Here is a 27,673-nt window from a genome sequence, read left to right as displayed (position 1 = left end):
GTTGTGTGTATCTAGTGAAATCTATTAAAATTATTGTCCAAAATGTTCTAATAAATGTATCTTCTCATCCCAGTGTCTAAGAATATTATGCACTGAAATCAAGCAGGACCCCGTGGGGCTCCTTGGCACAGAAGCCTTTCTGTGTCCCCTGTTTCTTGTCGGAAGCAGACTCCAGCCTCCATGACCTTCCCCGGGTTTCAAAGGGCAGATTCGAACAGCTGCTAGTCTGAGAAGGGAGGGGATGCAGAGACAAGGGAAGAGCAGCCAAGAAACCACCTGAGGCAAGATTAAAGGAACCAGAGACACTCATTAAGATTAGGAGACCACCTGAGGCAAGATTAAAGAAGTGCAGGCTGTGCACACCCCCAGCCTTGAACTATTGCTATAAAAACTCCTCACCAATTCCTCCCACGGTTGGGACACACTGTTTTTCAGGGGCATGAGCCTGCTGTGTCCCTCTTTGCCTGGCAAAGCAACAAAGCTATTCTTTTTGATTTCACCCAAAACTTTGTCTCTGAATATGCTTCTGCACTGGTGCACAGAGGCCGAGCTTTTGCCAATATCACCACAACCTCATCTGGACCTGATATGAACAGATACTTTGTCAATCTGAATGATCTAAAACAGGATCTAGTTATGACTTTAACTCTCATTATTTAATAGTGGGGTCCTGCATATTTTTATATGTTTGTTAGCCACACATGTTTCTCTCCATCTCAATTGTTGATTTATACTTTTGGCATTTTCTCATGTAAATTTTAAGCTATCTTTGTAGAAATCTAAAAGAAATATATTTGTAATACTAATCGTTATTGTATATACTGCAGATCCTTCTGCAAGGCTATGACTTTTCATTTCTTCATGATGGTTTTAGATAAACAAGTTTTTTGTTGTTGTTTGTTAATTAGATTATACTTTTTTTCTTTCAACTTTAATACAATTAAATATATCAATCGGTTCTTGTGTTCTTTTGTATCTGTTTTAAAAGTTCATTCTATACCCAAAGGTAATGATTATATCCTTAAATATTTTCTTCTAAAGAGTTTTAAGTGTTGCTTTTCATATTTGAGGCTTTGATGAACACAAAGTTGATTGGTATAATAGTGTGAAGGGGAAGACTAAATAAAACTATTTAGGGAATTCCTGGTGGTCCAGTAGTTAGGATTCCGCACTTTCACTGCTGAGGGCGTGGGCTCAATCCCTAGCCAAGGAACTAAGATCCCACAAGCCGCAAGGCATGGCCAAAAATACATAAATAAAAATTAAAAATAAATAAATAAATATAACTTTTTCTTCCCCATGTAAATATCCAGTGACCCCAGCATCATTTGTTGTAGAGACCATCACTTTAGAGTAATTGCAATACCACCTCTGTCATATATCAAGTTCCTTCTTATGTGTAGGTCTGTTTCAGTGTCTTTCATCCTTTTCTATTGGCTGTATTCTTTTCACATATTTTAATTTTCCTATCAAGTGATATCTATTCAGGTATATTTTCTTCCTAATTTTATCCATATGCAATTTTATTCTCCTTTATAAATATTTCATATCATTTTTGTATGGTGAGTCTACATAGTAATCTCCATTTTTATTTTATGATCCTGTTTTCTGACTGTTAGATTTTGCATTTTAATTTTAATTTTTACTCACATTTTATGAGATATTGACTTTTTTTTTTTAAAGATTTATTGATTGATTGATTGATTGATTGCTATGTTGGGTCTTCGTTTCTGTGCTAGGGCTTTCTCTAGTTGCAGCAAGCGGGGGCCACTCTTCATCGCAGATGCGCGGGCCTCTCACTATCGCGGCCTCTCTTGCTGCGGAGCACAGGCTCCAGACGCGCAGGCTCAGTAGTTGTGGCTCATGGGCCCAGTCGCTCTGCAGCACGCGGGATCTTCCCAGACCAGGGCTCGAACCCGTGTCCCCTGCATTAGCAGGCAGACTCCCAACCACTGTGCCACCAGGGAAGCCCGATCATTGACTTTTTGATTGCTACTTTTATGGTGACAAATCCAGACTGTTTATGATTTAGATTACAAATGTTCCTCCTGATAGCCTGGAGCCTGGTATCAATTCCAATTATTTAAATTAATTTAATTAAAAATAAAATTAAAATCCTTTTCTATCAAAAATAATTAGCATACTCCAAAGACTATACTCTCGATTATTCTCAATATTTTAGGAGGTTGGAAATTAATGGCAATTAGACATGCTGTAAAGTTTAAACATTTATAATAAATTAGATAACATCTTTGCAGCAAAAGGCAGTCTAACTGAGATAAAGTGTTAATTATCTCCAGAGAATTAGAATAGCATTTTTATGATAACCATTTGCATCTAAAGAAAATAATTGAATTTTTATCAACCATCTTCTGAATTAAAGAGAAAACTATCATATAAAAATTATCATGGCACTACTAGTAATTCTGATAACCTTCTTATCCCCTGAGATATTTTTAAAAACACAGAAAAATAAAATAATTTTTTCAGATATGTTTCTCTGGTGCCATCAAAACTGATTATAAAAGAAAAAATAGGTTTATAAATGTTCAGTTTGTGTACATGGTATTATGGGAGAAATTTGAAGAAAAAAAATACCTTAGCCATGTCTCCAGTACTCACGAAGCTTATAATCTGAGTGGGGAATCAAAACTACGAAATATTAAAAAATGAGTAACCAGAGGAGAGGTTATGTGGAGTATTGAGGTATTTGAGGTGTGGGAAAGAAATATATGCCATGCAAGACCAAGTCATGAGGCAATAAGTAACTGAAAAGATCAGCCTTGTGGTTCACCAAGTGAATCTGGATGAGAACACAGGGAATCTGTATAGAATGGAAATGGTAAAAATATTTATTAAACATCTAGCATAGGTTTAGCATTGTGCTCAGAGTTTGCTACCTTATTTAATCCTCACAATGCTGTGGGGTCAATGTTTTTGTTTCTCATAATTTTTAAATGAGAAAATTGTTACTGATAAAGCTTAAATAACTTGCCCAAGATGGTGGAGTCAGGATTTGTATTCATATTGCAGCGATTCCAAAGACAACTCTTAAAATAAAACATGGGAAACAAAGTCCTAAAGACCTTAATAAACCATTCTATTAATTTTTCCAAACAATCTATCTAACCATCTAAATAATCTCTCTTTCTGATTTTCCCATTTGGAAGGGAGCATGTTAGCTGGGGCCTGCAATCTATTTTATCTCTAACCAATCTGGGTAAGGAAGAATAAGATTACCTCACCAATCCCCTTGTAAATTGCAAGTAACAAGCGTCCTTACAAACATACCGATGGACTTTACTAGCGAGAGTCCTTATCTATGAAATGCTTTTAGCGTGATGTACCAGGTCCATCCTGATGGTTAAATTCAATAAATGAAACCAAAATGCATGGCTTTATAGAGCATAAACATATGACATAAGCTATGCAAGTGTTTGAGTATACATTAAGGATGTTTTATAATCAAAATAGCCCTTTTGCTATGATGTTCCACTTAGATGTTGAATCAGGCTCAGGATACATTCTAATGTAGTGAGAAAGGACTTGGGGAGAAAGTGGTTGCTCCATGCCTCTCATGTATGGTGTGATGAGCTGTACCTTTCGTTTTCTTCTTTGTAGGATGTGCTGGTGGGGAAAAAAAAAAAATAAGAAAAAGTGCATACAGGGGCACAAGGGCAAAGGCAAAAAGAGCAGGCAGAAGAAAAGCTGGGGCTCTCTGCCCTCCAAACCTATTGGTGACCTGAGCTGGGTTTAGTGTCTTGGGAGACTCTCATCCTCAAACCTCCCCAGGGGCCACTGTCCCAGGCAGCCCAAAGGTATCTATGCCCAACAGACCTCGTCTTCGGGAATCCCTTGTCAAACAAAGAAAACACAATTTGTCATTAGGAGGGAGGTGCCTTTCACCAATAAGAGAAAGGGAGGTGGGTCCTGGAGGCAGAAGACAAAGCAAAGTGGCAGGCGGCCAGCCTTATTCAGTTTGATACCAAGCATAGTGTGCTGAACATAACTATTCAATAAATATTTGTGGAAGAATAAAATACTGTTTTCTTTGTATCTTATATTGCTCTGAACAACCCGGGGGTTACTATTTAGTTAAAATTAATAAAATAATAGATTTTTAAAAATATCATTTAAATAGATGACCGCTGTGAAAAAATATGGTTTCCTCAATATTTGAAAAATCAATTCCAACTTTCCTGTCCATTCCTTGTTTTTTCCTTCCTAAGAAGTTTGCCTTAGAAAAATAGAATCAAGAAAGGCTACTAGAGTATAGTTAATAATACTATAATGCATATTTGAAAGTTGCTAAGAGAGTAGATGTTAAATGTCCTAACCACAAGAAAAAAAAATTGTAACTATGCATGGGGACAGATGTTAACTTAGTGTGGCTATCATTTTGCAGTATATTCAAATATTGAATCATTATGTTATACCCCTAACAATAGTATAATGCTATATGTAAATTATAGCTCAATTCAAAAAACAAACTGTAATGATACATTAAATATTATATTAATACCACCACCAGAAAAATAAAAAGGGCCACCAGAAGTGAAGTTAAATTTAATAATTTCCTCTTATTTAACTCTAATTTTTTGTTGTTGTTGGTAATGATTAAATTTATCGTACCCCTTCCAAATTTGATTAAATGACTTCCCGACAAATTTCCCTTCTTCCCTCTGTCATCCACATGCAGAGCACTCAACTTCTCTATGTGGATAATAGAGAGCCAGTGCTGCCCTCCTTTGTCACCAGGTACTGGATACTCAGCAATAATTTCTCAGGATTTCTGGATTCTAGATAAGCCAGAAAAGATGAATCTCCCCTTTGATCCACATCGAAGAGATTTATTCATTCACTTGTACTAAACTCCACAATAGTCGTGGAGTCTATATCTTGATTAACATTTTAAAAACAAAACAAAAATAACAAGAAATTGTCATTTTTCCATCCTTCTGTGTTTTATAATTGGAGTTCTTTTTTCTTATAACACTCCAGTTCAGCAGAAACAGCCAATTTTCTCAAGTAATTAGGTTGTCTACTTTGGGTAAATATGCTACAGTGTGAGAGTATGTAAAAGTGTCTGTGTGACTTGATATAAATTGTGTTAATTAAACACACCATTGTTGTAAGCAATATCTTTTAAAAACAACCACCAGGGATTTAGTCTTGCCCATAGTAATCAAATTCTGGTGCTTAGAAGACTTAAGCCTAATGAGCCCTGGGAACTAACACCAAGTGAAGATTTTATGTTCTCAGTGACCTGGATCCACTGTGGGGCAGAGATGGGGTGAGTGTGTCAACTGAAGTCATCAGTGTCACTCTGCAAGGCAGTCATCAATAGGGCTAACACTGAAGACAGAGCTGAGAGCAGAAACGCAAATGTTTACCGAGTACAGAATGTAAACCCCAAACAAGCCCATGGGCTAGATGATATCCATGCATTTCTTTTATAAGCTGCTATAAGCTGTTCTTTTCACAAACATATGGGGATATATTTTCTCTAAAGAGGGCTAACTTGAACCCAAAGTAAGTAACTTAGAGGTCACTAGCTAAAGAGAGGTTACACAACCAAGAAGAAACTTTACAGAAAGCAAGGGAGCTGGGCACATCCTGTGTATCTGATGGAAGCTTATGCAATTGGAGGAAAACTCCTTACAGAAAAAATACAAAATTGTGAATAGAAAATTAAACATGGGGCCTTGGGAATTCACACATGAAAACAAGTAGCTCCAAAGATGCCTGTTTCTGTTACGCATTATAACATAATAAAACACCTCCAAAATGTAATAGCTTACATCAATAAATTACTATTATCCTTCACATTTCTGGGGGTTGATAGAACTGACTAGGAAGTGTAATAGGGAAGAAACTTTGGATTCTACTCCAGGTTAATCACTAAAGGAATGCTGTCTATAAGCTTAAACTGTGCATAATGGCCCATCTCTGGGAACCCTGCCTCTCGGGTAATGAGCATTAAGCTAAAATACCTTTGCTTAGATCATAGGAAACATCTTGACCTGGCCCACCTGTGAATGACTGCAAGAAGGAAGAAATGAACATATCCCCTCTGGAGGCTGACCAGAACCAGGAAATGTTTGACTTTACTCCTTCCCTTTTTAGTATAAAAGAAGTCTGAATTCTAACTCAGGCAACATGGTTCTTTGGGACACAAGTCCACCGTCTTCTCAGTCTGTCAGCTTGCCCCAGCAACTCATCTCTCCATGTTCTGGCCTGTCATGTGGTAAGCAGTACGAGCTTGGCCACAGTAACAGTGTTCTTCATGTAGCTGGAATTAGATACCAACTGAAGCTAGAGCCAGCTGAGCATTTGATGAGCTGGACAACCAAGATGACTCGTTCACATGGCTGCCATTTCCTGCTGGTGGTCAACTGAGTGCTTAGCCAGGGATGTTGACCATGATCTTATCTGGGGCTCTCATTATGGCTTCTGCATGTGGCTTGTGCTTCTCAGAGCATGGCAGGGTTCTGAGAGGTGGTATCACAAGACGCAGCTTTCCGAAAAGGATGTAACAGATTTTACAAGTCCTTTTAAAGAGTTACCAGAAATTGCATACCATTACTTCTACTGTATTCTACTGGTTAGGCAGTCATGGGGCTAGTCTAGACCTAAGAGATAAGGAAATAAACTCCATGCCCAATGTGGGGAGCATGACAGAATTTGTAGCCATATTTAATCTACCTCTGCAAAGCAGATAAAATCTTACTGAAGAGATTCACAGAGCACTGTGGAATTTCAACGATGGTAAACTTGAACAGACAAATAAGCTGGTGATAAACACTGGAGTTTAAAAATGACCTAAAACAAATAGGAAATCCTGTTACTTTTCTGCCTTTCTTTTAACCTGATGCTGATGAAAGAAATAGAGAAAATGGTAAGGGCAGAAATTTAAGAGGTTAATCTATAAATGGCACCAAGGAAGAATGAGAGAATATTTTCAGCTGGGAGAATCAAGATGACCAATCACACTTACATTACATATAAGAAAAATGACGAGGGTAAAGTAAGTGAATTGCTCAAAATGACAAGCAAGTAAGGGACAGGATAAGATTAATTCTGGGTTTTATCATCTTATAGATTTACGAGTTACAAAAAATAAAATAAAATTAAAAAAGAGTTAAATTTTTTAAAATCTCTTTTTCATTTACTTTACATAAGTAAATGACAATTTACTTATGTAAATTTACACCAATTTAAATTTAGCCACAGGTAAAAAAGTTTGCGGAGTGAGAATCCAGGTTTTAATTTGAACATTCATTCTTGTACTCATCATAATGTATGCTTCCCAAAGGAAGATAATGTGTCTCCTTTACTCAACTTTGCATTTCTGGGATTGAGCACAATGTCTGGCACATGACACAAAGACATTAGATAAATATTTCAAATAAATAAATAGCTTTTATTCTTTTGACTTTCTCAAATGTCTTAAAAGGTAAATGGAATTTGTTTGTCCAGTTGATATCTCAAATTATCAGTAAGGTAATATACTATGTATATTGTTTCTTGGTCTCTACCTTCTTCCCTGGAAGCCCACACTGAGGCCTGTTAGAATGATAATATGTAATTCTGTACTGATGTATGTCCCTGAGGTTTCTGGTGCTTTATCATATAGCAATAGCTGACCAAAAAAAAAGTATTCTTGTTTGTTTTTGGTTATTGTTGGCTTTTCTTTTGTTTCTTAAATTATTGTTTTGAAAAAATAAACAAAAAGAAATCCAGAATGTTACCACTAGTTTTTGTCACTAAGAAAACATTAATAGTATCATTCCATGCACCAAAATATAGAAATCTGAGGACGTGGAATCATTCCAGGAGTAGGGACAATTCTTAAAGCTAGACAGAAAAAAGCTAGTGACAAATGTCTTCTACATTACAATTTAACTTGAGTTTAATCATTAGAAAATATTGAAAAGAATTTTCTAGAATAATACAAACAATAAACTCGTTCAGTCTCCAGTTTGTTGTACTTGCCCCAGTTTTAAATCCCATTTAATTAAATGATAATAAGAATCATTAAGCTAAACGCATAACTAGTCTCAGCAGATTTCTATGTATGAAAATGTTCATATCCAAAGGTTTTCAAAAGGTTTCTGTTGAAGTAAAACTTAGCAGTGATATAAGGGAATACACGTTCAGCTAATCATACGACTATCAGGCTACTGAAGATAATTGAGGACTTGAAGCGTTTTTAGGTAAGAACAAAAATCTTAGTTCCAGGTTTCTTTCTCCAGGGAGATGTAGCATCAATGGTTCTGCAGAACTGAGATAAGCATAGCTATGCCAATCCCCCAAATTCTCAAATATAAAATTATGTCTCATGGCCTTATCAAATTTTCTCCTGTTCTGGGTTGTATACCAGTGAAAGGGAAATACACTGGCGTACAATGCTTTAGATACTTCTGATTAACAGAGAAAACAGAAATTATAAGGCCATGTAACTGGATGGATGTTGATGGGAACAATGAATACTGTAGATACAATTAACAAAGCAGGTGTCCCACCCCAAAGTCAGACTCTGATTGGGAAGGAAGGAAACTCTAAGATTTGAATTTAGTGACATCTGGGGTGATGCATTTAAAAATCTTGAGTTCCCATGGCATTTACTATTGTCCCCCTCCTCCCTATTGAAGGCCAGTGCTATCCCCATTCTGGAAGATGATTAGAAACGTCTATTAATCTGCTCTCAATTACTTTTTGGCCATTACATCATTAAAACAACATAATAGAGTCAAAGAAGTGCTGGACCTTGAAAGGAAGAAGAAGACTGTACACTAAATGACCTGCAGAGCTAGCCATTAAGTACAAGCAAGAATTGGGAGTGTATTTATATGAATGGATTCCGAGACTTCCAGATCAAGGGGCTTAAACATGAAATTGGATAAAGGTGAGATTGTTCATGGGAGATCCGTCTTCCATTTTATAGGATTTTACACTCCGGAAAAGACCCTTGGAAATAGAACCAACAAGTGGAAACCAGAAATGCCCTAACCGCTGTGACAGATAGTGGACACAGGGATTAAAAGGCTCAGAGAATTAGATATGCTCGAGAGGAGATCCTATGAACACTTTATATTAGGGACTCAACGTGAAAAACTGTAAAGAATAAATATAACCTCCTAAACAGTACTCTGGGATCAATTTAATTCAAGGAATAGTAAAGAAATATTTATTAAACTCTCCCAAGGGCATATACACGGAAGAAATTGCAAGGTAAAGAAAATTAAGTAAACATTTTCATAGAAGAGCAAATTCAAGACAATAATTTATGACTCTAATGTTTAGAGAATGGGAGAAGGAAAAGAAAAAGGCTTTTCAAGGTGTTAATGGATGTGCATTGAACTTTTCCAATCCCATATTAGAGTGAAAATGTGAGGAGTAGGGAAGGAAAGACATATAGCACAGACTGGCATTTTCCCAATTGTAACATGTCTTTACAGGTTTAAATTTCCCCAGGGAACAAATGACAATATTTTCAATGACCGAGGGGATGACCTCTGCTTCTGTGTGTGTGTTGCAGCTAAGCAGTTTCAGCAGTCTGGGGCGTCTTCTAGCCTGCCTTGTGGCTCCGCTGAGTACATTTAAAGGGAATGGGAGTATAAATATCTCTTAGAGACACGGATACTGTATTGGTTGACAATACTATACAAATAAAGATAATGTGAAGTAAGGTAAGTGTTCAAAGAGAGGTAGTTTATTTATGGCAGTGCAACTCTAAGTTCTATTCATCAGAACTATTGTATCTGACATGTGAGCCTTATGTAAGGATTTAGATAAAATCAAACATAATACCCGTAACAAGCTATTAAAACTTGGATTATTTTCATTAAAATCCTTCAAGTTATGACTACGTCAAGAACAATAATAGTCATTTGCAATATGCCTGATGCTTACCTGCCCATACTTCCTCTGCCCAAATTTTACATATATGATTAAATTTATTACATAAAATTATATATGAGTATATACATATTACATATAACTGTATGTGATATAGTTATGTGTATATGTATATGCTTATACATATAATTTATTTTTAGGTTTGAAGGTGAATTCCTTGGAACTTTTTCCTGAATTCAGTTTAAATTGATATGCATAAGAAAAGTACTTCAAAGGCAATCAGCTTATTGTGTTACAGTGTTCCGAGGAGCATAAAATTACTTTGGCCTTAGGTGACAATAAAGTTTCCTTGATAAATGGGATAAGCTTTCTAATTTTTTTCTTTTTTCACTTGGAGGTTGAAGGGACAATGATGAAATGTTGAGAAGGAATTGTTCTATAACTGTCCATGGAGTTGCTGTCATAGCCTAGAACCTCTTGCTATGGTGTCTTAAACTATTCTTTTTTTCTTTTATATTCTTTTTTTTTTAAACATCATTATTTTCGTAATTATCTTTCCTTATAGAAGGATCAGCATGAAAATAATCAGCCTTGTATTCACGATCCACTATGGCTTGAAAGTAGCCAGAATTCTATTTATTGCCACTCGCCCATAAGTCACAGTAGAAACAACAACAACAGCAAAACAACAACAACAAAAAATGTTATCTGGACACATAAGACCATATTCTTACCTTTAGTCAGCAAATTTCCCCATTTTTCACCCATTTAAAAGTTACTGTTGAACACTCCAAGTGGAAGATACTGTGCTAGACTTAAATCAGTCCACTTATATCCTAAACTTTCTTCAGGACCCATCTTAGTAGACCTCAAAAACAAAGTTCCGGATTCATCCTGACTTAGCTCGATCTAACACCCTTGGTTTTATTCCCACACAACTTAGGTGTACCTAAGTATGTTCTGAATTATTCCAAGATGTTCTAGAACATGTTCCCTTGAAGTTGTACTCAAGCCATTTAAATTTACCTTGATAGCTATTGCTGCCTCAAATAAAGTTTCGTCCTTAAGAGCAAGGAACCATTTCTCTTTGTCTTTCTCATTTTTCTTAATAGGGTGTAGTACAATACTACAGTACTTGGCAATGTAGTCCATATTTGAATACATCTTATTTTATAAATATTCTCTATAAGTTAAATTTTATTTTGTGCTCTCCTCTATTGGTTTATGTTACAATTATGGCAGCTATCTTCTTATTGATCACCCAACTTCAGTTGGCAGTACCACCACTCTAATTCCTTTCTCTCTCTTACCTATCTGTTTGCAGCCATAAAGGCTGTTAGTTAGCTAGTTAGTTACTTTAAACAGTGCTGGCAGGGGCTAGGGAAGCTGGCTACCTAAGAAACTCTGCAAAGACTGCATCAGCATTATTTATTTACTTAAAAATGTAATTATCAACAGAAATTCCCAATGTTACCAAACTACCCTTTTTCCAGACATATCCAAATTATCTTTGGGACCTGTCATTTGATACCCTGGGTTATTTTTTAATATTTATTTATTTTATTTTTGGCCCCATCAGGTCCTAGTTGTGGCATGTGGGGCTTCTGTAGTTGTGGTGCGCGGGCTCTAGAGCACACAGGCTTAGTTGCCTGGCGGCATGTGGGATCTTAGTCCCCTGACCAGGGAATCGAACCTGCATCCCCTGCACTGGAAGGCAGATTCTTAACCGCTGGACCACCAGGGAAGTCCCAATACCCTGGGTTTTCATAACCTAGTAATGTCCATAGTTGCATGGGTAATTCCCTTCTGGTATCATGCTGTGTTCTCTCACTCTCTATCTCCCTATCTCTCTCCCTTTCCATCTTTGTTCTGCAGCTGTTTGATACTTAGGAAACCTCCTAGAAGCAGAAACAGCATGACATTATTTATTACACAATTGGATGATGAGAAATTCCCCTCTCTAGTATGGAAACAAGACGGAAAAGAAGACAGTACAGTTAGCTTCTTTATATACTTGAAGTTAAAGGAATTATACAGTTGCATAAAATGAGCAGTTAGTGAGATATAAAAATATAAACTGTCTTCTATTGTGCCACTTCATCAGAATTCTATTACATCAAATCATAACAACCCTGTGAAGGTATAATAGTCATTGTAGCAGCCGGCATTTATCTAATTGGAAAATAACTGATTACTCTATAACCTTAGGACGTATATCTGTAGGAAGCTCTCTATATGTTAATTCAGGGCCTACAGAAAATGTGATTGGTAGGTCAATCAACTTTTTGTTTGTTTGTTTAAATGAGGCCTGCAGAACCAAGAAAGTTCCCCAAGTTATGCAGCTAGAGTGACATTTTATGGATAAAATACAAGTTCTTGTCATCCCAAACCTAGGCCTTTTCTCCAAAGGTCTATTTGTGAAATAGGAGAAATTGTTTTAATTCTTCCCTCTTAAACCCTCTCTGTCCATCTGGACTTTCATAGTATTAAATAATACCATTGGTTCTCAAGACACCTATATCTCTCCTCTCTCTTATAACCTCCCCAAAAGCTGTGTTTTTAATAATAAAATATTTAAAAGATCTAATTCACACTGTAATGAGAATGTTAAGAATAGCTTAATGTGCTACTTTTTCAGATGTTACATTTTTTTTCCAAATTACCTTCTTTTTTGATGTTTATACTCATAAATTTCATCTTTCACATTTTGCTTATCCTCAACCTAAAAATGTAAACTCAATTACAACAGGTCCATTGCCTGTCTTACTCAATACGTCATTACCAGTGTAATGCTATGGAGTGAATATGTGATAAATACTAATTAATGAATTGTTTGATATTGGTTATTTGTTTGAATGAATCCAATATTTTTTAAAGATTTTTTTGATGTGGACAATTTTTAAAGTCTTTACTGAATTTGTTACAATACTGCTTCTGTTTTATGTTTTGTTTTTTTGGCCACAAGGCACGTGGGATCTTAGCTCCCCACCCAGGAATCGAACCCACACCCCCTGCATTGGAAGGCAGTCTTAACCACTGGACAGCCAGGGAAGTCCCTAATATTTTTCTTTCTTTCTTTCTTTTTTTGGCTGTCCATCTAATTTTAATTATTCTGCTTAAAAGGTGGAATGAATTCCATAGCACAACTCTATTCCTAAGACCTGTCAGCATTATAAATAAAAGTCAACAAAATTTAACAACTGATTATCAATTTATTAAAAATGTTGACTTAAGCCTCTGCAATGGTGACTTCAACCTCGATTTTTGGCTCAGTACTGATGGAAGTGATCTGCCTGACAATCTCAGAAGGATGTGCAGGTCAGTGTGTCGCTTGTGGATCCTCATCTGAAAACGATCCCAAGTCTTAGAACCTTCACCACAAGGAGTTTTCCTTGTAGTTATTCTCAGAGTTTTGGTAGGCATCCGAACCGGTCCTTTCACTTTGAGATTCTTTTCCTTTGCACCAATGATCAGATCAGCAGATACCCTCTCCAAAGACTTCATGTTGCTGCTGGTGAGGGTGATTCTAATCTGGTGAATCACCACCTGTGTCTCCACGGGATTCTTTCTGCTATCTTTATTTTTTATTTTATTTCATTTTTTAATAGATCTTTATTGGAGTATAATTGCTTCCCTCTTGAGTCTCCCTCGCACCCTCCCTATTCCACCCCTCTAAGTTGTCGAAAAGCACCGAGCTGATCTCCCTGTGCTATGCGGCTGCTTCCCACTAGCTATCTATTTTACATTCGGTAGTGTATATATGTCAGTGTTACTCTCTCACTTCGTCCCAGCTTCCCCCTCCCCCACTGTGTCCTCAAGTCCATTCTCTATGTCTACGTCTTTACTCCTGTCCTGCCCCTAGGTTCATCACTACCATTTTTTTTTTTTTTTTAGATTCCATATATATGCATTAGCATACAGTATTTGTTTTTCTTTCTGACTTACTTCAGTCTGTATGACAGACTCTAGGTCCATCCACCTCACTACAAATAACTCAATTTTATTTCTTTTCATGGCTGAGTAATATTCCATTGTATATAGGTGCCACATCTTCTTTATCCATTCCTCTGTTGATGGACATTTAGGTTGCTTCCATGTCCTGGCTATTGTAAATAATGCTGCAATGAAACTGATTTAAAAATGAGCAGAAGACCTAAATAGGCATCTCTCCAAGGAGGACATACAGATGGCCAAGAGGCACATGAAAAGATGCTCAACATCACTAATCATTAGAGAACTGCAAATCAAAACTACAATGAGGTATCACCTCACACCAGTCAGAATGGCCAACATTAAAAAATCTACAAACAATAAATGCTGGAGAGGGTGTGGAGAAAAGGGAACCCTCTAGCACTGTTGGTGGGAATGTAAATTGATACAGCCACTATGGAGAACAGTATGGAGGGTCCTTAAAAAACTAAAAATAGAACTACCATACGACCCAGAAATCCCACTACTGGACATATACCCTGAGAAAACCATAATTCAAAAAGAGACTTGTTCCGCTCTCCTTAAAAGCCATGGCTGTAGCACGTCTTCCTGACTGACTTGTTCTCAGCAAAAGTGAAGAGCAGTGAGTCAGGAGCAGTAGCGTGTGACCCAAGGCTCCTCTGCAGTGGCGACGGCGTCTTCCTCAAAGAGCTTCTTTCATTTTTAATTATATTTTTTATCTGATATTTCCATGGCCCTTCCATTATTTGCTTTTAGCTAATCTCTAATCGTAAAGTGAGAGACTGTATCAAACTTCTGAGAGCAGTAAAGTAAAACATCACCTGTGTCCACATTACCGAGGTGACAAATTCACCTGTAATTCATAACACAAGTGATTTATCTCCACAGCTTAGTTTCTTTTTTTTTTTTCCTATTTTCCCATTTTATTTCTTATGTTCAACTCTTTTATACATCTAACATTATTTTTATGTGCAATGTAAGGTAAAGATCTTTGTTTTTTTTAAATATTAGCTCATAATTTTTGTAAAATAATTTACTGAGGAAAACACTGGGCTTTGAAGAGGCTAGTCTAGGCTTGATATAGAGATCTGAACGTTGTGAGCATAGAGATATATTTTTTAAAGCTGACAGATTGGATGTGATCTCCAGGAAAAGTGTTCTGAGTATGAAAGCATATACCCTTTACATTTTTTTCTACTCAAATTTATTTATTCTTGGATGAATTTAAATAACTTTTTCTGAATTTTCTATTTCATTCCATTTATTTGTATATTTATTCTTATGCATACATAAGAGTGTGCAAGATTATGCAGTGTTTCAATTTCTAAATATATTTCTTGCTATCTTCTATTATTTATTTATCCTTATAAACTCAAAAATCAAGTGCTCATGATATCTACTTTGCCTCACAAAACGTCTTAGTAGCTCCTATCTATCAGCCTGTTCTTCATACTAAGCCAGGGTTTATAATGAAGGATCAATGAATTTAAACTGTATTACTTCTTAAGAGAGCTAACATCTGAGAAATGTGGAGAGAGTTCCATAGACATGATTGAGTGTTCTCTATTTCTGGGGAAGCTGCTGAACTAATTGTTGATTTTTTATATGTTCCGTATAAGGAAGTCAGACTTGGACAGAGAGAAACCTCTGAAAGCACTTGCTTTAAAATTAAAATCAGTTGAATCATGAATTTGAAGATAAATCTAAGTGAGGTAGTTCCTATGGACCCTGTATTAGTTTGCTAGGGCTGCTAGAAGAAAGTACCACAGACAGAATGGTTTAAATAACAGAAATTAATTTTCTCACAATTCCTGGGCTGGAAGTTCAAGATCAAGATGCCCATAGGATTGATTTCTACTGAAGCTTCTCTCCTTGGCTTACAGACAGCCAACTTCTTGCTGTGTCTTCACATGGCCTTTTTTCTGTGTCCATACATCCCTGGTGTATTTTCCTCTTTTTATAAGAACACAAGTCTTATCAGATTAGGGTCCCACTCATATGACCTCATTTAATCTTAATTAACCCCTTAAAGGCCCCACCTCCAAATATAATCACATTGGGGGTGAAAGCTTCAGCATATGAATATCAAGGGGATACAGTTCAGTCAATAATAGATCCTATGGACTTGCCATGCTTTCCTTACCCCTCTAGATTTGGGGCTTTTGGTGGGACTATGCAATAAGTATTTCTATATTAACACAAAATGTTTTTTGCTTCCTCTGGAAATGGAATAAGTTCTTGATGTCATTTTCAGTCGGTTCCTTTATGCACTAAATTTTGTTTTAAATAAATTACTTGTAGTTTTTTTTTTTTCCTGAATAGTGACAACCTTCTATATTTTCTAATGTTTTTGTAAGAATATTTTTGCTTTAAAAAACTTATCAACAGTATTCAGATACTACAATCACCTATGCAAAAATCAATCATTTAATTCAATTAATCTTTGTAGTTTAGGAAGCATTTTCATAGACATAGTTTTACTTGTTCTTCCAAACCCACTTGTAAGATAAGTTGGGTGTGGGTGGATATGAGGCTATTCAGAGCAGATTTGACAGGAGGTAACATGTAGGAGAACTACTGAAGAATTATCCTGAGATAAGCCTTCGACAAAAGACATCAATGTTAGTTCCTTTTCCTCCCTACTAGGAAAAAAAAAAAAAGTAAGAGTAGCAATCTCTAATCTTCTTGATGCTTAGAAGGATTAAGTTCTAAGAGAAAAACTAAAATGAAAGAAGAATTTAAGGCAAGAATTTTATGTGACGGGGCCACCCCTTGACTGGTAGCAAGATAATGGCTACGAAGCCCAAAGAAATTCCCAGGCATACAGAGAAAAGGGTGTACTCTGTTTATTCAGAACACTGCAACAAGGTTGGCAAGAGAGATGTGTGGTAATCTCCTTGGGTAATACACTGCTACAAAGGGTAAAAAAGTGTATGTTCTATGTAAAAGAAAAAGCAAGGAAAATTCCTTTTCCTGCAATACCTATAACCCCATGACCTCTCACCTCTTCATAACCTTGTCTTTGAGTTGAGGAATGAAATATTATATACTAAATTTTACCTCATTTTGTATGAAAACAAACATAAAAATTACTCTTTCTCTGTGATGACTTCTTATACAACCCAGAAATGCCCTTCTTGTTTCCAAGCCTCTCTTCACAGATCTACTTCTTTAGCCAGATTTTTTTAGAAGAATAGCTGCATTAGTGTATGCTCAGATGTAGAGTTTAAAAATAAGATAGCAATATTCTGAATATTTCTGAGAATAAATGTTTTCTTGTTTTTATTTTAGGTTTGTGGAGTCAGTGATACAAGTACAAAACAAGAGATGCCAAGAAGTCAAGAGAAATAAGTGAGTTACCCACAATGGGCATGAAACTGTTAAAGAACAAAGCCTTCTCCAGGTGCAGGAAGCTTAGCCCTATGATCAAACAGGCTCTTGGTAGTGCAGGTATGTGTAGCAATCACCATGAAGTAAGCATAAAGGCAACATTTTTAAAATGGTAGTGATGTAATGCTGAGGCTAGAAGATATTTTCTTCTTCACTATCTTATGAAGACAGCCTGTTTCCAGGAAAAGGAGATATTCAAATATCTGATCCCACTTGAAGGGAAACATACAGGACAGCTATAACTTGTTATTCAGTAAAATATTTATTAATCTATTAGGTGTATATTAAGTGGAACACTATTCTAGGCACCAGAGGTATAGAAATGAGCAGATTTGTGCAATAGAGTTTTGGACACAGATAAAAATGTGCAGACATGAAAACAGAAACAAAAATAGAAATAAACAACTCTAAGCATAGAAGGTACAATGTCTACAGTAAAAGGAGTAAGCTTGGATTAATTAAACACTGTAGAAAAAGAAATTGACAGTAATAGTGCCTGATGTAACTGAGAGGACTGAGAAAAGCATGAACCTGGTTTCCTCCAGACTTTACTTCTTCACATTTTCCCTCTGTTAATTTTGCTTTGTATCCTTTTGCTGTAATAAATCAGAGTCATGAGTAAGACTGTACTGATTCCTGTGAGTCCTCCCCTGACATCGTTGGTGTTAGAAGTGGGATGTGCTAGCATGACCTTGACCCACTGAAATATGGCAAAACTTTGTTTGGGAAAAGGCAAGTTCAAAGGGTGGAGAAGGATAAGCCTCCACTTGTTGGGAGTCTATAAGTTAGCCACGGTATGAAAGAGCAGCTGAATTGCTGTCTATCGTGAAAGATAAAAGTTACATATGGAATTTAAAAATGATTTATCTACTCCAGGAGAATCAGCTTGCTATTCTCTAGCTATTTTTGGTAATCCAACTACAGTGAGGAGAAAAGAATGCAGTCCGGTAATGTCTTTGGTTGTTGTCTCTCTTCGCAGTGGAAGGAGAAACAAAGAGACCAAACGTTCCCAAATGTGAGCTTTAGATAGCCCAGAAATGTTAAAAGTTTATATTTTCTCTCCTCCAAGTGGGAGAAAAAGATTAAATCAGTTACCAGAATTGGATCAAAGCTTTAGATAAACCAGACAGGGGATAAAAGGAAAAATACTCTTGCCATTTCTTCATCCTAACTGCTTCTTCAGCTGCTGCAGACCTCTTGCCCCCGCTGTGCATTGCAGCTGGAGCTCCCCCAGAAACTGTGAACATAAACCTGTAAATGTGGAATTTACTGATAGAAGTTATAATAAATTTACAATAGCATAAAAAGAGATTTTTAATTGGCTTTGTACTTTGTGATTATTGCATCTGCATATATAATAAAATTTTTGTAAATGTTTGTAATTTCACAAATCCTAGAGGGAACATCACAGTCAGGGAAAGCTGCAAAGAAATGTGCTCTTAGGATACAGATTCCTTACTTTTTATCATGAGTGGTTTGGTTGAAATTGAGATTCTTGAAGTATTTTAAAAATATGCCTTTGTAACTGATGTTTCTGATTCTGATTTTTGCCTATTATTTGAGCCCCTGAATAAAGGGAGATACATGAACAGCGAGTCAATCTCCAGATGGAGATACAAGTTTGATACTGTAAAAACAGTTTTTAATTGCTTATGAGCTCTTATAAAATAATATATCAGACCCGTAGAGGCAGATACTTTTCTAGCCTAATGTGCATATTTTTGAGTGGATCAGTTTGGACACTCAGACTTACAAGACAAAAAAAGCTCAGGAAATCTTTGCTTGACACTTGGAGTTGGAATACAGCTGTCTGGTCCTATTGAATTTTGGCTTTGCTGCTGCTAATGAAAAGCCACTGACTTTTTTAGAATCTGAATTCAGATACTCATTACCTGGATCTAACTCCAAGCTAAAACCTAATATTGCCTGGTATGGGCTGTTTTGGCCTCAGCATGTGCTATATTAAAATGAGGCAGGCATAGTTCTGTAATAAACAGAACTCAGATTCCAAGATTGCTGCAGGTTTAGGATCTCCCTCTGTGGGATCATAAACTATGAAAATATCCTTGATGCTGACTGAACCATCTGTGTCACATACAAATGCCCACAGCAAAGGGCTTATTCTCTGATGGAACTATCTGAGCTCTGGACCAATTTTATATTTCTGAGCCTGATTGCATTCCTAACTTGTGATCTCTGCCAAAGGCTGAAAGTTGGGAAGAGGACACACCATGGGGTTGGTGAACCCTCCACCCATGTCCGACAGATGAGACTCTTGACCCACTGGGGAATGTTAACTGCTGTTGACCTGTGTTTGGCTTTCCTGATTTGTTATAACTTGCAGTCATAAACGGATAGCTTGAGCCTACTTCCCTCAACTTTCTCCTGGTGCCGCAACTCAGTAAGCACTTTTATTCCTAAATGCAGCTATTTCCAGAAAAAGGAATTGTGTTTGGTAGGTTGCTCACTAGATGAAGGATGAGAACAAAAGGGATGGAGGGTGTACAAACTCATTTCAAAAATTTTTGAAAACTCAGGATTTTGTTCTAATTTCTAAACATGAGGTGTCTTTCTGATTAAGTTGTATACAAGACTTGTGTTTTGTTTGTTTGTTTTTGTTTTATTTTGTCTTTTTTTAACTGGAGAGGAAGCTTGGACTCTCTTGCATACAACTCTTCTATATGAATGATTTGGGTGACAGTAGGGATAATTGAAAAAGTATAAAGTTATAATTACTGAATGAGATACACTTACTTTTTACTAACAGAGTAAAAACAAAACCCCGGTACCTGGGCAGACATGGGGAATGAAGAGGGGATTAATGATCTTTATTTTTCAAAACTGTTCCTGGAAGCTTTTTCCGCCTACCAAAGCAAAGAGAAAAATCCCCAGTGTTGACTTTCCAAGCTGCTGTGAGCATTTTGAATCAATCTTACTGCTGGGCCTATGATCACACCTGTCTCTGAGATAGCAGGGTGTGGCCTCAGCACTTTCCACGCAGAACACCTCCAGATGCCATTCACATTTGCCATGAGGATGAACTGGTGTCAGGGACAAGCAAAACTATTTGGAATTGACGGTCTCAAGCTGTTCATTTGAAACCAAGAACTGAACTGAGTTAAGTGGATGGGACTTAGAATCCTAGGGCAATAGGCCCCAGGGTAGGAGACCACATCAAGGGCTCTATTAACTTATACTACCTAATTAATGTAGATCCTGTTTGCGGGTCCCTAACAATGATAAATTCTTTTTTATATTATAATATCCTGCATGTGCCCTCTGGGATTATACTTTTTATGTGTGTATCCTGTCAAGACACTGCCTTACCCCTGGAAGGCATTCAGGTCGACTTGAACTTACAGACCAGAATTCTGCTGTGCCTAAATTGATGCCGTGGGCCAGGGAAAAAAGGGTAAGGAGGAAGGCACTTGTTTTTTAAGATAAACTTTTATGGTAAATGGGATTAAATGGGATTTGTTTTAACTGAATAAATTCACGACCCCTAAAGGTTATCACTGAGATAACACTGCAATTTGGTGAGTTCTCCTGATAATAATTTTGTTGTAAATATGCCTTGACCAGAGGGCAAGAGGTGGACCGTGCAGAAAAAAGTTGAAATAACAGGGCTGAAACTGCTATCCTTAGTAAAGCCTGCTTGCAAGGCTGGCCCTGGGCTGGGGTCTGTTAACTTAGGTTTCAAGGGGGTTCCAGTCATCCCCAGAACTGGTAAGAGTGGTTCACTGTGCCTAAATTGTTTGTACCCAATATGTTTTATGCTGAACACCTGCTTTCCTTCTTGGAGTCTGTAATTTTGATACGTGATAGCCAGAGGGTGCATGCATAACCAACTCCCAATAAAACCCTTGGCCACTGAGTCTTTAATGAGACTAGTGACAGCGTTTTACACATGTTGTCATAACTCACTGCTAGAGAAATTATGTCTACAGGGAGAGGACTTTTGGAACCTTATGCCTGATTTCCTTGATACTTTACTACATGTGGCTTTTCCCTTTGCTGATTTTCTTGGTATCTGTATTTGTTTACCAGAGCTGTGTAACAAAATACCACAGACAGGGTGGCTTAAATAACAGAAATTTACTTTCTCGAAGTTCTGGATTGACATGTTGATAGGGTTGGTTCCTCCTGGGGCCTCTCTCCCTGGGTTGCAGATGGCCACCCATTTTCTGCCTCTTCACATGGTTATTTCTCTGTTCATGTGCCCCTGGCGTCTCTCTGTGTGCCCAAATCTCCACTTATAAAGACACCAGTCATATTGGATTAAGACCCATTCTAATGGCCTCATTTTAACTTAATCACCTTTTAAAGGCTCTGTCTCCAAATACAGTCCCATACTGAGGTACTGGGGGTTAGGACTTCCATATATGAATTCGGGAAAGGGTGGGAGAGGCATGATTTTAAGCCCAGAACAGTATCTATTGCTGTAATAAATCATAGCCATGAGTACAACCATATACTGAGTTCTGTGAGTCCTTGTAAATTATCAAATCTGGAGGGGGTGTTGGGGGCTTCCAACAAAATCAGTATACAGTCATTTTTTTGTAAATGTTCTGTGTGTGCTTGGTATGAAAAAAGATTATTTACCAATTTTGGGGTATGTCATTCTATATGTGTAAATTTTGTCAACTTTGTTAATCATGTTGTCTTCATGGTAATTTTTTTTTTCTGGAATGTTTTTTGGTGCCTTTGTTATTTTATTTTATTTATTTAATTTTATTTTTCTGCTGGTTTTCTCTCCTTTCTGTGTACCTTATTTTTGCATTGTGAATCAGGCATTTAGTTGAAAAACTGTTTGTAGCAATTCTTTTGTAGAAAAGAGGATTTACTTTTCCTCTTGCAAGGTGCCTGGAGACAACGGCAATATAAATCAATTCATTCAACTCCGGGTTTTGAAATGATTTGAAATTGCTTTACAGCCACTAAGTCTGAACTACTTCCAATTAAACCATAATTTGGAGATGTAGCTTTTAAGAACCCAATGTACATTTTTTCATCCAAGCCCTACAAGGCTGTTGATACCTCTGATACACTTCTCAGGCATTCACTTTCCTTTACTCAGTTAAAAAATCCCCTGGAAGAAATGCTTCTCAGTTTTATTTCTCTGAATTTCCATTTTCTCTGGGATCTTATTCTAAGAATGTTTCACAATCTTGTACGCTCTCAGGATATTTTTTACATTTTATCAAGCATTTCTGATCATCGTCAGTAGGTAGATAATTCCAAACTAACTAGTATAAAAGTAAAGGTCCTCTTAGCCTTCATTTCTCATTTATCAAATGTTATTATACCTCTACTTACTTTGAAGGTTTATGATGATGGTCAAACTAGATGTTTGAGTCAGCCCTTTGAGAAGTTTCTTGGCTGCGGTCTACATATACAAACTCCTTCTTTTCTTCATTTGATTAGCCAGATCAAAGAAATAAATCTTTTGGGATAAGCCCTTTTTTAATGTCTTTTTTTTAGTAAATGATACATTCATCTATCACATGAACATTGTGCTGTTAGAAAAGCCATTTTAACCTTATTTCTTAAAAGAAAACTTCTCATTTGATCTGAGATCTATGTTTTTTTTTGAAGATTAATTCAAGCTCTTTGTCTTTCTGGGAGACAACTATAATCTACTTTTCTCAATAAATATCACTCTAAACCTTCTAATATATTTTATATTAAATATTGCTTGTAAATGTACTTAAATCCTACAATCATCTAATGAAAAACCATAGCATTTATAGATAGAAAACTGTAGAAGATGCTCTGGGAATAGATATGTTCATACAGTCAACTTTTTTTCCTTTGGCCACACCACAGGGCATGTGGATCTTAGTTCCCAGACCAGGGATAGAACCTGTGGCTCCTGCAGTGGAAACATGGAGTCTTAACCACTGGACCACCATGAAAGTCCCCATACAGTCAACTTTTGTATCCAATTATTTCAAAATATTCTCAGGTGTCTTATAAGTAAAAAAAAAAATTAAAAAGTATACTCAGCAGTGCTAGAAGAGTTGGACAACTAGAGCATGTTTGTGAAGTTATATTTATTAATAGAATTATATTTGTAATGCAATTCAGTGGATTTTTCATTAAAGGAATTGTGCAATAGTTTGTTAATGGATGTAGTTGTTGTATGATGATATTTAAGCTTGAACTTTTAAATATTGGATTTTTTTTTCTAGTAAAATTTTTAAATTATAATATGAATCTCCAACAGCTTGAAATAAAAATTTCCATGGTCTTCAATTGAACTGTATGCCGCTTTCTTCTAGAATGTCCCGTTTTTCATTAAAATAATTTCTAAACCACTCTATATGTTCAACCTTCTGTTTAACACTCAGATATGGGTTTTTGGAAAGGCCACAGGTCATCAACTCCATGAAGTGGCGAATTGGTCCTTGTTTTGGAAAATCCTCCAGGTATTTATCCAGAAATATATGTTCATGAAATTCTGAACCATCATCATCAAAACCTGCTTCGTTGTTAGTTGGCAGCTCCCACAATTTCCCCTCTTTTTGTCAACTGGATCATCTCTTCAAAACCATTCTGAAAGGGTTGTTCATTGACTAACTGCTTAGAACTGATACTTAGTGATGTTGAGCATCTTTCATGTGTAATGAAATTTCTGCTTGTGCTAAATTTATCTACTGCAGTGGTTCCAAAAACTGGCTTCAAATTAAAGTCAATGACCTTTAAAACCATGTTAATTGCCAATTAATTCAGACTCTTGGTCATGAAGACCAAGCAAAAATGTGTTTTGTTTGTTCGTTTTATTGTTGTTGTTTTCAGTGCTTTTCATTTTAGCTTATTTTTTTAAATGTGGTTTTATTCTCTTATTTCAAAGAAAACATCTTTTATTGTGAGTTCTAAAAAAAATTCCATATTCCCCTCCCTTTTCCTAAGGTCATACAGTCTTAAAGTATGGTTTACCTCAATTTTTATAATATCTTTTATCTTGGGTTAGTAGTAGTTTTATTTGTTTTATTTTTATAGAAAGATTTGTAAACAGTATAAAATACCAAATAATTTATCAAGATTTATATTGAAAAATGTAGTCCCCTGACTCTTTCATTTCCTATTCCTATTTTCCCTTCTCTGTCTTTGAACTAAGATTTTCCTTCTGGTATTTATTTCATATTATTAAGTAAATAGTCAGTTTTTCCTAATTTTTCAATTTTACATAATAAGTATTGTAATTTATGTTAGTGTTTTTCAGAGAACCAGTACCAATGGGATATATATTATAATTTATATTATTATTGCATAAGTATTATATATTATCTTACTATATATGTTCCTATTGTAGGATATATATCAATTTATTTATTTATTATATATTTGTCATTTATTTGTATACATATTATAAGGAATTGGATCATGTGATTATGGAGGCTGAGACGTCCCAAGATCTGCAGTTGGCAAGCTGGAGACCCAGAAGAGCTGATGGTATAGGTTCTAGTCTGAGTTTGAAGACAGAAGACCAATACATTATCCTGCAATCAGTCAGCCAGAGAAAGCAATTCTTTCTTACTCAGCCTTTTTATTCTAGTCAGGCTTTCAATGGTTTGGAAGAGGCCCACCTACATTGAGGAGGGCAATTTGTTTTACTTAGTCTACTAATTTGAATGTTAATCACATCTAATTATGCTAAGAAGAGAGCAAATAATGTGTGATCTCTCATCTACCTATCTATCTATCTATCTCTCTATCTTTGGAGGTGGAGACCCCTCCCTTATTCAATGCTGTCACTACTATTGGGTTCATGTCACCCTAATTCAGTTATATTACCCTAACGTTGCCCCTGTCTCCTTCACAGAGGCAAGGTTCTGTAAGCAAATGTTTAGCTTTCTTTTGGTTATGATTAATGATTCTTGGCTTTGGAGTATATTTACCCAGTAAGCAAGACAAAGCCAGATAAAGAAGAATCTCAGTCTCAAAATCAGTGTCATGGAAAATATTAGTGGTTAATAAAATTCCATCTGACAACAACTTAGATATGCAATATGTTAAATTGGAAATAACAACAAAAATAAATAAAAAGAATATATCTTCTCATGTTCTCAGTGAAAGAAGTCCAATAAAAATTCAGCAAACTTCCTTAACACCAGTACACGTTTCCCGATTATTTTGTTTTTTGATGTGTTCTCTCATAAAAAATAGCTACACCCTTTGGAACATGATTGATTCCATGTTTTGGGGCAGGAAAAATTTAATTTGGACTTTGAATATACTATTATTGCCAGAAGGAAGGATTCTTTCAAGGATGCCTGGTGAGAGATGGCTAATATTAAAAAGACAAAAGGAACCATATTAAAGGGGCTTATAATGGCTGACTGTGACAATTTTAAATTAATGATGACAGGAAAAAACTCTCAGAATTAATGGAAACAAATTCAGTTCTTGAAAGGCCATGATTTCATAGTAACATATGAAACTGAGAGGACTTCCCTGGTGGCACAGTGGTTGAGAATCCGTCTATACCAGTGCAGGGAACATGGGTTCGAGCCCTGCTCAGAGAAGATCCCACATGCCGTGGAGAAACTAAGCCCATGCACCACAACTACTGAGCCTGCACTCTAAAGCCTGCGAGCTACAACTACTGAGCCCGCACTCCTAAGAGCCCGTGCTCTGCAACAAGAGAAGCCATCGCAATGAGAACCTCGCGCACTGCACCAAAGAGTTGCTACTGCTCGCCGCAACTAAAAAAAAGAAAGCCCACTCACAGCAATGAAGACCCAATGCAGCCATAAATAAATAAGTTAATTAATTAATTAATTAATTAAAAAAGAAAGTGAGAAATTAACGTAAAGTGTATTAATTGCAATACAAAAGTAGGAGAGTATTACTGTATATGCATTAACTGTTTTTTCTATTAAGTATATGTTTTTTATAAACTGCAAAGATGTGCATGTCCTTATTTATCTCAGAGTAATAGAGAATAATAAATTCTGAGGTGGGGGGAAGGAGTGTTACTTATGCAAATAATTCTAGAGAGGTTAGTGGCTGTACCATGAATAAGAATAATAAAGTAGTCCCAATGCCGTGTAAAATAGACAGGTAGATGAGGGTCCTGCAATGTGTTTCAGTTTGGTGTATTGGCTAAATTTTTCCACAGAGGAGAATTTAACATGTAGATGTGATCCTTCATCTAGCATGAAAGACATCTTTTGAAGGACCTACTAAATGGAATTACATACAGATAAAATATCCTTATGTTTGCTTGTTTGTTTCTGTTTTCTCCCAATATTTTTATCCTAGTAAAATACGCATAACATAAAATTTACCACTGTAACCATTTTTAAGTGGACAGTTCAGTAGCATTAAAATACATTCATGATGATGTCCTACCATCACCACCATCCATCTCCACAACTTTTCATCTTCTATAACTAAAACTCTATACACAGTAAACAAGAACTCCCCATTTGCTCATTTTACCCCAGCCTCTGGCAACCATCATTACATTTCGTCTCTATGATTTTGACTACTCTAAATACCTTATATAAGTAGAGTCGTACTGTATGTGTCTTTTATATGATTGACATATCATTTAGCATAATGACCTCAAGGTTCATCCATGTCATAGCATATGTTAGAATTTTCTTACTTTTTAAGTCTGGATAATATTCCATTATATGTATATACCACACTTTCCTTATCCATTCATCCATCAGTGGATACTTGGGTTGTTTCCACATTTTAGTTATTGTGAATAATGCTGCTATGAACATGGGTGTATAGACATCCATATAATTTTAATAATATCTAAGAACAGACAAAACATTAGATTATATAATACTTACCAAAAATAAGAGTGTGCATAATTTGTCTCAAAAACTAGGTTAAAAGAAGTCTTACAGGCATACCTCAGAGGCATTGTGAGTTTGATTCCAAGCCACCACAATAAAGCAAATATCACGATAAAGCAAGTCATACAAATTTTTTGTCTTCCCAGTGGGTATAAAGCCTGTGTTTTGTGTTTACATTATTCTGTAGTCTACTAGGTGTGCAGTAGTAGCATTATATCTAAAAAAATAAGGTACATATTTCAATTAAAAATTCTTTATTGCTAAAAAATGAAAACCATCATCTGAGCCTTCAGTAGGTCATAATCTTTTTGCTCGTGGAGGGTCTTGCCTTCATGTAGATGACTGCTGGCTGAAAAGAATGGTGGTTGCTGAAGGCTGGGGAAGCTGTGGGAATTTCTTAAGACAAGAATGAAGTTTGCCCCATTAATTGCCTCTTCCTTTCACAAACGATTTCTCTGTAGCAGGTAATGCTGTTTGATGGCATTTTTCTCACAGTAGAACTTCTTTCAAAATTGAAGTCCGTCCTGTCAAACCTGGCTGCTACTTTGTCAACTAAGTTTGTATAATATTCTAAATTTTTGTTGTCATTTTCATAGTATTTTCATAGTATTCTGTTACATGTTACAATTGTCATGTTACAATTTTCATAGTAT

General features: G+C 36.2%; 1 long non-coding RNA gene and 1 pseudogene across 2 annotated transcripts in view; both read right to left on the bottom strand.

Moving 5' to 3' along the window:
- Window positions 1-27,673, bottom strand: part of LOC309662807 — a 619,026-nt gene that overhangs the window by 474,719 nt on the left and 116,634 nt on the right. The gene's annotated exons all lie outside the window — the stretch shown is intronic.
- On the bottom strand, window positions 1,979-13,455 carry LOC309662900 (small ribosomal subunit protein uS10 pseudogene; annotated as a pseudogene). The gene has a single exon. The product of its transcript is annotated as a small ribosomal subunit protein uS10 pseudogene (transcript).

Source organism: Balaenoptera physalus (assembly GCF_965194825.1).
Source record: "Balaenoptera physalus genome assembly, chromosome: 6".
In the NCBI taxonomy this organism is placed as follows: Eukaryota; Metazoa; Chordata; class Mammalia; order Artiodactyla; family Balaenopteridae; genus Balaenoptera; species Balaenoptera physalus.
The sequence above is the reverse complement of the archived record's forward strand: the minus strand, read 5'-3'. Positions and strand labels throughout refer to the sequence as shown.